Consider the following 11,842-nt stretch of genomic DNA (forward strand, 5'->3'; position numbering starts at 1 on the left):
CTGTTTCTCTGTCTCTCTCCCATTCTCCCTCTCTCCATGGCTTCATTTTGCAGACACCTTCACCTCATAGCAGAGAAGATGGCTATGAAAGCCCAAATTTACATCCTTCCTTCAGGGTATTGACACCAATAAGGGAATTGGCATCAAAGGTTAAGCTTTAAAATATCAACTCCTTAGCTATGTTTTGACTGGTCCAGTTAGGGTCCTCTCATGGGTCTATCCTTTAACCAATCTCTGATGGCTAGAGTCCCTCACATTATAGAGCTCTTGTCATGAAGCAGCACTCCAGACATGGACTACATTTCCCAGCCCACCTACATCTAGTAAATCGTTTTTATCACAGCAATGTCAGCACAAGGGACGTGTGTTACTCCTGGGCCCTGGAGGTTATGAGACAGATGGGCTTTCCTCACTCCTTGGTCTCCATCTATCAATAGATATTAATGCCCACAATGTCCTGGAAGCATGTGTTAAGAAACCACTGACAGCTGATCCCTGAATGACCATGAGGAGTAAGACCACCTCCCTCCCCAATTCGATCCTGACTTCTTTGGACTATTTATGTGAGCAAGAGATAAACTTCTATTGTGTTTGAGCCATTATACATTCCAAGGCCGATTTGTTATAGCAGTTGACCTACCCTAACTAAAGCAGGTGCTATGATTGGACTGGCCTGGCCTCATATCCATTCTTGTGACAGGGGAATGGAAGATGAGCTGAGTCTGTTACCAGAAGAAAGGGCAGAGAAAAACATGTAAAAAAAGTATAATCTATAATGATTAATGATCATTTACCTTGTGGTTTGTTACCATTAATAAGAATGCTCATAATGTTCCATTATCTTAAGTATGGGTTTAACTTGAGCCTATAATCTGCACATCATTGTGTTCACCAACCAGGAAGTTCCTCCAAGCTTTGGTGTCCAGAGTTTTAATTGGGGTTTCATTCTATAGGCATGACTCCTTGAATCATTAGCCACATGATTACATCAACTTCCAGCCCTCCTCTTCTCAATTATCTCATCTTTTAGTTTAAACTCAGGTGTGACCCAAGAGGCTCATGAATAAAAAAGACATTCCTATTACCTGGGGAATTCCTAGGACTTAGGCAGGGGTGGGCAAACTTTTTGACTCGAGGGCCACAATGGGTTCTTAAACTGGACCAGAGGGCTGGAACAAAAGCATGGATGGAGTGTTTGTGTGAACTAATATAAATTCAAAGTAAACATCATTACATAAAAGGGTACGGTCTTTTTTTTTTTTTTTAGTTGTATTCATTTCAAACGGCTGGATCCGGCCCGAGGGCCGTAGTTTGCCCACAGCTGACTTAGAGTCTCCTTCCCAGGAAGCAGGAACAAAGGCCAATCAAATTCTTTATTATACAATACATGGGTTATCTATGCAAGGTTTTTTGTTTTGTTTTGTTTTGGTAATTAGAGTTGGGTAACTTAGAGTCTGTTTGCTTTATATCTAATCAAGTAAATTAATACCAAGTAATGAAACTAATTGTCATACAAAGGGCATTACTGTGGGAAGTTGTCAATGGAGTCAACATACTGTTTTCTACCAGAGATTGGGATGTTCTGGTGAAACTAGGGCAGATTCTCCTGTATCTTTCCCTTATGTGAACCTGAAGCAGCCTTCCATCTAAGCAGGAACACCAGCTGGGCACTTTGATTTTCATAAAGGAATGTGTACTCCACCATTCACCGATATGGTTTTCAGAGTGTGTGCATCTGTGTGTATATCTATATAGATACATATATATGATCCAAGAATAATCAACTACTACTAATAATTAACAGCTAACATTAGTAAGTGCTTACCATGTGTCAGGTATTGTAGTAAGAGTTTCATGTACATAATTTAATCCTCACCCCAAACATACAAATTAATAATCATCTTCATTTTATGCCTAATTAACCTACCTAAGGTCAGGTGGCTCAGACGTGATGGAACCCACATTCAAATCCAGATGTCCTACTTCCTTAACTACTGCATGCCTAAGCATTCTTGCAAAGAGCCCCATTGAATAGAAATGAGATTCAAGGGAGAGAATTGAAGAATGTGGTATTTATTTACTCCTCTATATAGTCTAAGTCAGTGGTAGGCAAACTGCAGCTGGTGATCCACATGTGGCTCTGTGGCCCCTTGAGTGTGGCTCTTCCACAAAATACCACGTGCAGGAGCGCACGTACAGTGCGATTGAAACTTCGTGGCCCATGCGCAGAAGTCGGTATTTTGTGGAAGAGCCACACTCAAGGGGCCAAAGAGCCGCATGTGGCTCCTGAGCTGCAGTTTGCCTATCACTGGTCTAAGACAGTGGTTCTTAACCTTGGCTGCACATTAGAATCACCTGGGAATATTTTTAAAATCCTGATTTCTGGGCCTCATCCTCCAGAAATTCTGTGTCTTTGTTACTAATATTGTGCCCCCCCCCCCCATTACAAAGAATAAATCCGCTTTTCATGATGGTTTGTATCTGCTGCTGTGTTGCCCAAAATTTTAAATATAATTTTATACTCTAGTAAAGCAATTATTATGATTCCCTCTGGTGGTCAGAACATTTGCTTTCTTTTTCCCCTTAATCCAACTTAGTCTGTTTTCATTCTCATTTTATTGAAATCCTGTTTTTGGTATGTTACATAAACCCTCAAGTTCTTTTAGAGTACAGAAAAACAAACATTTGATATTTGGTGATTATGATAAATCCCATGTATGAATGACCAAATTTTATATTAATAAAATATAATTAACATTAAAATCATGCTGAGTTTAGTGGCTTCTGCTTTCAACCCATTGGCCAGAGCTCTGCCATGCGAACACTGCTATGGCCATGGAGTTTGGCGTAGGTTGTCTGGAGCTATCACCCAAGGAATCCTATTTCTAAGAGCGCCCTGCTGACTTAGAGAGTTGTGTTTCTAAAAGTAAGACAGAGGGAGTAGCCTGAGGAATATTAGCACTCTGTCCTGGCCTAACCTCAGTTACAGCGACACCCGTTAGCTCTTCCCTCCCGCCTCCAAGGCGGGAGAGGTAGCACCTGCGGTTGACCGTCACAGATTTCCAATGAGATTGGTGGCCAGACACTGGGTGCCAAGCCTGCCTCTCTCATTTCCAGCACAGCCTGAAAAAGTCCCCCTGCCTCGCCCACAAGAACCCCTCCCCAATCACCGGGTTTTCTGCCTTGCCTCCTCTGAGCCTGTGAGCCGCGGGGCAGGCAGCTTGGCGTGCTCTGTAACCTTCCCTGCACGTCAGAGCATCTATTCATATGCTACTAATAATAGTTCCTAGCGGGGTGGACGCGCTCCAACATGTAGGAGGCCTCGTTTCCCGTGGCTGTGCCTTCACTGCTCCCTGGACCAGGACAGGCGGGGTAAATCCAGACGCGCTTTCTCAGTTCTCTTCCTCGGGCTACTGATCGCATTACTAGAAGTCCTGCTGTGCTGGCCTCTGTCGAAACATGTAGCCAGCACAGGCTGCAGGGCCTTCTCCTGCTCCATTTGTATAGCCTGAAATGGGAAAGTTTGGTTTCTGTGGAAGATGAAGGCTCCAGCGCTGCAGCCTGAGGTTGTCCTGAAATGGGTGGCCCCACGGCTGAGGGCAGGTGCATCTCGCCTGCCTTTTTGGTTGCAAAATGGAAAAAGACAAGTGGAGAAAGCAAAAGGAACTGGCTTTGAGCTCTGTACCCCCTCGCTCACTCTTTCACTTTATCAATTTCCTCTGCCCAGGACCATCTAAATTGACATAAATTGCTTACCATATCGAACCTAGGTTCATGTCAGGAACTCTGAGGGAGCGTCCCATGCATTATCCCTTTGAACCTCACAACTTGCTGCTGTAGATGCTGTTATCCCCATTTCATAGATGAGGAAACTGAGGTTCAGGGAAGATAAGGTTATGCATGTAAGTAGCACAGCTGCTAAGGGGCAGAGTCAGAATTTGAAGTCAGGTCTGTGACCTGAGGGCCTGCACTGGTGACCCCAATTCCCTGTTAATACAGAGGAGAGTTTGCAAGCTCCAGTTGCTTCTCCCCACCATGGCTGACACCTAATGGCCACCCGACTGTGGAAGTCAAAGGGCATCCAGTCTGGGGTGCCGGTGAAGCAAGCTGATGCACCTGCTTCTACTTCCTCTTTCTTCACAGCCCTTTGTCCACTCACAGACTCCCTGGTGGTTACTGGGGGCAAGTTCTGTCTCTCGTGCTTCCCATCAATGCTTCAGTGCAGGGTAGATTTCGTTTAGCCTTCGTGGGCTGACAAGGGCCCCAGGACAGAGGACTGCACCCGAGCTCTGAACCAGGGGCTCACAAAGGAGCTGTCAGGGCCCCACTCACTGACTGCCGGGGTCCTCTGGAGCCTGCCGCAAGAAACTAGTGCAAAAGCGCCCAGTTACATCACTGTCTGCCCAGAGGCTGCGTCTTCATGTTGTGCACATGTGGCCTGGAAGGGCACTAGCCTGGGACTCAAGCGAAGCCATCTTTTCCTGAGCATCTACTATGAGCTAGGTGCCATGATAACTCTTTTGCCTTCCTGATCTCATGTCAACCTCAAAATTACTCTTAGCTAGGCTCACAGAGGAGAAAACCGAGGCTAGGTGGCTCACATGGCCTCTCAGAGGCTATTTGGCTTGTAAATGGAATCTTCAGTCCCCCATTCCAATGTTCTTCCCTGAAATCTGCTACTAATTTGCTTTAGAATCTTAGGGGCTAAAGAAACAAAAAACTCTTGGCCTTACTTTGATATATTTAAAATGAGGTGTTGGAACAGACCAATGTTTTTGTTTTCTTCTTCTTTTTTCTTAATCCTCACCCAAGAATATTTTTCCATTGATTTTTAGGGAGAGTGGAAGAGAAAGGGAAAGACAGAGAGAAATATCGATGTGAGAGAAACACATCCATCGGTTGCCTCCTGTACATGTTCTGACCAGGGCCCAGGCCGAGGAGGAGCCTGCAACCTGACCTAGATACATGCCCTTGACTGGAATGGAACCCGGAACTGTTTAGTCTGTAGGCCAACACCCTATCTACTGAGCCAAATGGGCTAGGGCCAATGTTTTCTAATTGTGCTTCACGGTTGTAGACAGGTTTTTGAGCTACTCAGACTCAGACTTAGATTTGGGTTTCAACTCTTAAAAGCATTTAAGCATTCAGAAAATATATTGAGTACCTACTATGTGTTGGGCATCATGCTAGCCAAAAGGGGACAAAATCAAGAACAAAGTCTCTGACCTTAGGGAAGCCTTGGTAGGGGTTGGAGGAGAGAGTTTAAAACAAAACAAAAAACCCCACAATGTCGGTGATAAACCCAGTGAAGGAAATAATTAGGACGCTGTTACAGAAAATAAGGGGGCACTTTAATTAGGATGGCTAGGAAAAGCTTTTTTGAGATAAAACTTGAAAATGGAGGAGCTGGGTCTGAAGCATTTCAGGCCGAGGAAGTAGCAAGTGCAAAGGTCCTGAGGCAGAACAGAACTTGGGACCGTCAAGAAATGGAAATAGCCCCTTTGTCACTGATGCATAGCATAGTGACTGAGGGGGAAATGGACACAGGAAAGAGGAGAGAAGAAAGCACATAGGACCTTAAGGATTTGGGAATAAGGAGGAAGTAATAACTCCAATAATAATTACTAATACTAAATTTACTAACAAAATTGTCAATGAGTTGTAAAACCTTACTTTATTTGCATTAAGTAAGGAGTTGGGAGATTTAATGACCTGCAGCGAGTTACCAAAATTTGCTCAAACTCATTTTGCTCATCTGTTAATTGGTGTTGACAAGAGTACCTCTTTCATGGAGATGCTGAGAAGATGAAATGAGTTAGCTTCAGGTCTGGCTCAGACTTGGAGATCTCTGACTTCTTGCCAGGCTCAGGAGGACGACAACCTCCAGCTACAGCCTGAGGAGCCCAGGGCATTTCTGCAAGGCCCATGGCAGTCAGGGGGACACGGGGATGGATCTCATCAGGCGTATTGATTCCTTGTCAGCTTTGGAACTCTCCGTGCCTCACTGGGAGCCCAGTTTAAAATTATATTCGAGGCAGGACCAGTGCGACTTAGCACAAGGCCTCGGGAAGGTTGTCTGCGGTAGACACTAGTGGTTACCCACCAAGCAGCCATTTCTCGCCCTTTCTCCAGGTCAGCAGAATTCACTGCCCATCACAAAGGCAGAAAAATGTAGGTTCTCACTTTCGCGGCCTCCCTGTCACTCTGGCAATATAGACATATGAAGGATATTGTGGGTTTGGCTCCGGACAACCATAATAAAATATCACAATAAAGTGACTCATATATTTTTGGTTTCCCAGTGCATATAAAAGTTATATTTACATTATACTGTAGTCTATTAAGTTTTTAATAGCATGAAGTCTAAAAAAACCCAATGTATATACCTTAAATAAAAATTGCTTTATTACTTAAAAATGCGTACCATCATCTGATCTTTCAGTGAGTCATCATCTTCTTGCTAGAGGAGGGTCTTATTTTCAATTTATAAACAATGCAGTATCTGAGAAGTGCAATAAAACAAGGTTTTGTCTGTAGTCATGTGACCCAATATTGGCCAATTAAACCAAAGGGGAACTCTGCTGGTGGGAGGGGGGATTCCGGGCAAGATATAATCTACGTGGTAAAAGGAAGGGAGGAGATGAAAAGCCACGTCTTCTCCTTTCCACCTTTGATCATGATTTTGTGGAGACATGACGAATGGAGCTTGGCAGCCCTCTTGCAGTAACCAAGAACTCTCAGAGAAGTTCGGGCACGGGCGAGCCACGGATCCTGCTGGAAATCACCGTCCTCTACATCGCTTATTATGTGAGAATAATAAAGCCTTTATCTCAGCCTAGAATAGCTGCATACGTCATTATGTGCAATTGGGAGTCTCTTTGCTCCCTTCCACTTCCTTACATTACCCTCTCTTCTGGCAGGAATCAGAGGCCTCTCCCACCTGCTCAGTGATCTGCACAAATCCTTAAACTGAAGACAAGGCCCCACATATCCAGGGTGACCTTTGGCCTAGTTTGTTCTGGATGCTTCCGATATAGTTCTGGCTCATCCTACTGCTCTGGTGTAATTTTTAAAAATGCTAAAAATGTTCCTGGATGGAGGGTCATTTCTATGTCCCCCTCTTCCTTCTTCAGAGAGAATGCTTAGTGTAAACACTACTGCAAGGAAGAACACAGCTTTCAATTCACAGTAAATGGTAATGGCTAGCACCATTTGGTGGGAGAGGGGGATGAATGAGCCCACAGCATGAAGGGGGTTCCCTAGAGGAGGGGAAGGCCCAGGAATAAGAAGCTGGGAGCTCTAATGGCAAGCTTTTCCCACTTCCTAGATTTTCCAGGGATTCGCTCTGCTTCTAAGAACATACAAAGCCTTTGTTGCTGTGTTTTGTTCTTTCTCTGCTTTCTCTTCTTTCACAGTCCCAGTCACCTCTGCCAGCACCCCGAGCTCACTGAGCTTACCAATTGGCAAAAAAGTCTCAAACTCCTTCGTGTGTGTGTGTGTGTGTGTGTGTGTGTGTGTGTTTTGTGCAAACCCAGATGACTGTTTTTCTGAAAACTTTCCAAGGTCCCCACAAGGTTGACAGAGGTGTTATGTAAAGTGACAAAGTCACTCTCACACATGCTATTTCAAGTCTATTTCCAGACCTTTCCAGACACCTCAAAACTTGAATGTATTTGGAGTGCACCCCACCCCCACTCTCTGACCCCCAAATAATTGAAAATTAGGCCTGCCGCTGTCTCTTCTCCCAATCGGTGCCTCCTGTGCTAATAAAAACAAGTCACAAATAGGGCAGTTTGTCCATGTTGGCAGCAAGTATTCAAGTGCATAAGTTAGTCCTGATTTAAGTCACATAGATTCATTATCTGTGAGAAAAGGGGCCCCTCCTAAGCCTGTTAGAGAGCTCAGCATTGTACTGCAGCCTTGAGAGCGAGAGCCATCCCTGGGGACTGGAATCCAGGAATAAAACGAGCCCTTGTGCCAGCAGCAGCATGGAGCTGTGAGGCCATCAGCTGGAGAGGGCTGTGGTTTGTAGCCTCCCTGCCACCTGCCGGGACTGGGGACCCACAGGGTCTTGACAGGGAAGGATCCAAAGCTTTATGATTCTTAAATGAAGAGACAGTAAAGGAGATGAGCTGCTTTCATCTTGTCTTCTGTGTCTGACCATCACAGTGACAATTAGGGCTGTGCAGCAGTGGGAAGCAGGGGAGATGATTAAGGGGCCACAGGGGCACTTGGCTGGGGTTGGAGAGGTATCTGGGCTCTGACGCTGCCCCGACTTATCACTCGTAACCTGAGCTGTGAAAGAGAGAGGGAAAGAAACATCAATGTGAGACAGAGACATTGATTGGTTGCCTCCCACGCTCACCCTGACTAGGGCTGGGGATGGAACCTGCAACCTAGGGATGTGCCCTTGACTGGGAATTGAACCCATGACCCTTCAGTGCACAGGCTGACACTCTAATCACTTAGCAACACCAACCAGGGCAAGAGAAAACATTTTAATTCATCCAACAATAATTATCTGAATGCCTACTATGTACTAGGTGTTGAAATAAGATCAGAAGCTACGAGAGTGAACTCAAAAAAATTCTTGTCCCTAAGAAGCTTTCAGTTGGCTAGATACAATAACAGGTAGTTACAATACAGATTATTAATGCTGCAGGTAAAAAAAAAATAATTGGAAAGAGGACTACGTGCCCCTTCAGTCCACACTACGGCACTGTCTAATAGGCCAGCCCAAATCCTCTGACACCTTGATTTGGATAATTATTACTACTAGTTATGGTCTAGACCTTGAAAAGTTAGGTCTTAATTTGTAGGAAATTGATTTTGCAAATGAATTTATACATATACATACATATTTTTTCCAGAGAGAAAGGGAGAGGGAGAGAGAGATAGAAACATCAATGATGAGAGAGGATCATTGATGGGCTGCCTCCTGTATGCCCCCTACCAGAGATTGAGCCTGCAACCCGGGCAGATGTTGCAAATGATTTATGTCTGGTAGAGATGCAGATGATTTCTGTCCATTGGAAAAGACAACTTGTAAGGGCTATGATTTTATTGCCTGTAGGACATTACATTACGTTCAGTTTCACATCTAAGTTAGCAAGCTTACGTCAGCACCCTTTCTTTCACTGACGACATCTATCAGTCTCTCCTATGTTCCTCTGGTTCAGTTTTATCACCCTGCTGGGTCCCTCATTAATGAGGTAAATGCATCTTTGGCATAGGTTCTGCATGTATTGTAAGAGCTGTGCCTTTAACTCTCTGAAAATAATGTTTTGACACTACCTTAGAAGAAAGGGGCTAAGGGGTCACAGATGAGGGGCACCAGTCTTGGGGACTTAAGGAAGACTTCTCAGAGATGTCATGAAGCCTGAGGTCATAAAATCAGACATGAAGGGTGAAGGAGTTAGTTAGGTAAAGATGAAAGAGGGTGATATATTAGGTAGAAGGAAATAACTTACGTCAAGGCCAGATCTGAGGCACCTGCTTTAACACATCACAAAGCCTAAAAATGTGAGTGGTGAGAGGCAAGGCTGAAGAGCCACAGCCAGATCATGAAGGACTTCAGTGCTATGCCAAGAAGTTGGTCTTTATACAGAGGGCATTGGGGAGTCACTAGAGTTTTTAAACATGGACAAGACATGGTTGGATTTGGTTCCTGGTTCACTGTTTCATAATCCAGGTGGAAATCACACTAACCCATAGACTAATTGCAACTTGCTGAGGTTGCTTATAAAATTCCCATACAATTCCTTTTCACCCAAGTTTGCTCTATAAGTAAAATCAAAAGATACATTGGCGAATAAATTCATGGAGAGATTTCTAAACTTTAGTTGGAATGCCCAACAATGGATAATCACCATTTGTAAAGTTTTCTTTCTCTATTCTGGTCAAAATAGAAAAAGCAGACATGCAAAACCAAACAAAAACACACACACAAACAAACCGCCCAAACCAAGGCTAATATATTTCAAAGTAAAACTTGAAGCAACGGGCAAAGCAGAGCTGTAGGAGGAGATGCCAGAGACCAGCTATGGAATCGCTTGGGTCAGAAAGCTTGCTGTTTCCTTCGTTTCCTTGGCCAGATGTTTCCATTTCAGCAAAAAACTATAAAGCAATTCTGCATTTTTAGCATGAGGGAGCATTGACTGGTTATGACGCAGCAACCGAGGACTTGGCAGCAATCATAGCACTTTTGTTTCTGGTCTCATTTCATCTTCACAAGAGCCTATGAGGCAGAGAGGATGAGGGACATCATGCCCATTTCACAGGTGGAGAAAGCCAAGGACTAGAAAGGTCAGTGATTTGCCCAGTTATCACTGCACATCAGAGCCAGAGATGGGAAAAGAATATATTGTTACCAGTGTTCTGTCTGACACTATCATGGAGATTTTTACTGGTAGGTGCTGAATAAATTTAATAACAGAACAATTCTATGCTGTTCTTTCCTGCTTACTATGTATAAAGCTGTAAATATATCTAATGGAGTCCTGTCAACAGGCTTGGGCATTTGTGTTGCTCCATGTCACCATTTCATCTGCTAGGTGCTTATGTACCTCGCACAGCTTCTCACTCACTCCCACTCCCCAAGGCCTGCCTCCTGGAGCTACTATTGGGGGACGTTATTTGGTGATGGTGGTTGGCTGTTGGCCAGGACTTCACTGGAGCCGGCACAAAGCCTGTGTCGTGGACAGCTCTGTTGATTGCCGAAGAAGCAAGATGTGTCGCGTCTGGCTCCCTGGTTGAGCAGGTTGTCTGCAGTCCTGAGCTGCAAACCTTCGGTTCTGTGTTGGTACCACATTCTGGTTTTCAGGACTCCAAGGGCACGCTGGCTTTCTGAATCGGGCACTGAAGTAAAGATTAATGAATTTGGCTTTGAATTGTGGCGTTGCCTTGGATTCTGTATGCCTGGGTTTAGTCAGCTTCTCTATCCCATTATGTCAGACAAAGACTCTATCAGTCATTTATTGCTGGCTCCTACTGTTGTTTCTTTCATCTGGATTATAAAGAGCTCTGAGGTTTTGAAATCCATTATCTGATTTATGGTAAGTGGCTCACTAATTGCCCAAACTACAATATTCACCGGGGTTAGATGCTTTAATATATAGAGAGCTACCTACTCTTTGGAATGTAGGCTGCTTGGCATCAGGGCTGCCATATATGGTTGTTCAGGTTGGGCACTTCACAAGGATGCCTAGCCAAGTGGGTTGGTGTGGGCTGAAATCCAGCCCATGCTGGGATTACCAACCCATGTACTCCAGCTTGCTACCCCTGCAGGCAACCTGGCTCAGACTGAAGGAGCGCCTTTTTGGGTGTGCAGCAGCCCTTCTTGGGAGGATGTGCTGAAGGATTTAACCTGTACAGGAGGTAGAAAATCACGTGGGAAATTAAAAGCTGGTGCTCAGCAATGTTTACTCTCAAGAGGAGACATTTACTATGGAATAGCTCAATTCAGAGCTTTAAAGACTTCTTCCTACCTTTTTGTTGTTGTTGTTAATCCTCACTGAAGGCTATTTTTTCCATTGATTTTTTTTTTCGAGAGAGTGGAAAGGAGAGAGAGAGAGAGAGAGAGAGAGAGAGAGAGAGAGAGAGATGGTAGCCTCTGGCACATACCTCCATGAAGGCAGGGATCAAACCTGAAACCCAGGTACATGCCCTTGAACAGGAATCCAACCCACCACCCTTCAGTGCATGGGCCAACACTCGACACTCTAACCACTGAGAACACCAGCCAGGGCTCGTTCTACCTTTCCCCTCACTGCCAGTGCATCCTTGGAATGCCTGGAGAGCATTTTTATCCAAGTATGCACCAGAATGAGTCTCTGTTTTCATT

This window comes from Myotis davidii, unplaced genomic scaffold (genome assembly GCF_000327345.1).
Source record: "Myotis davidii unplaced genomic scaffold, ASM32734v1 scaffold581, whole genome shotgun sequence".
Classification (NCBI taxonomy): Eukaryota; Metazoa; Chordata; class Mammalia; order Chiroptera; family Vespertilionidae; genus Myotis; species Myotis davidii.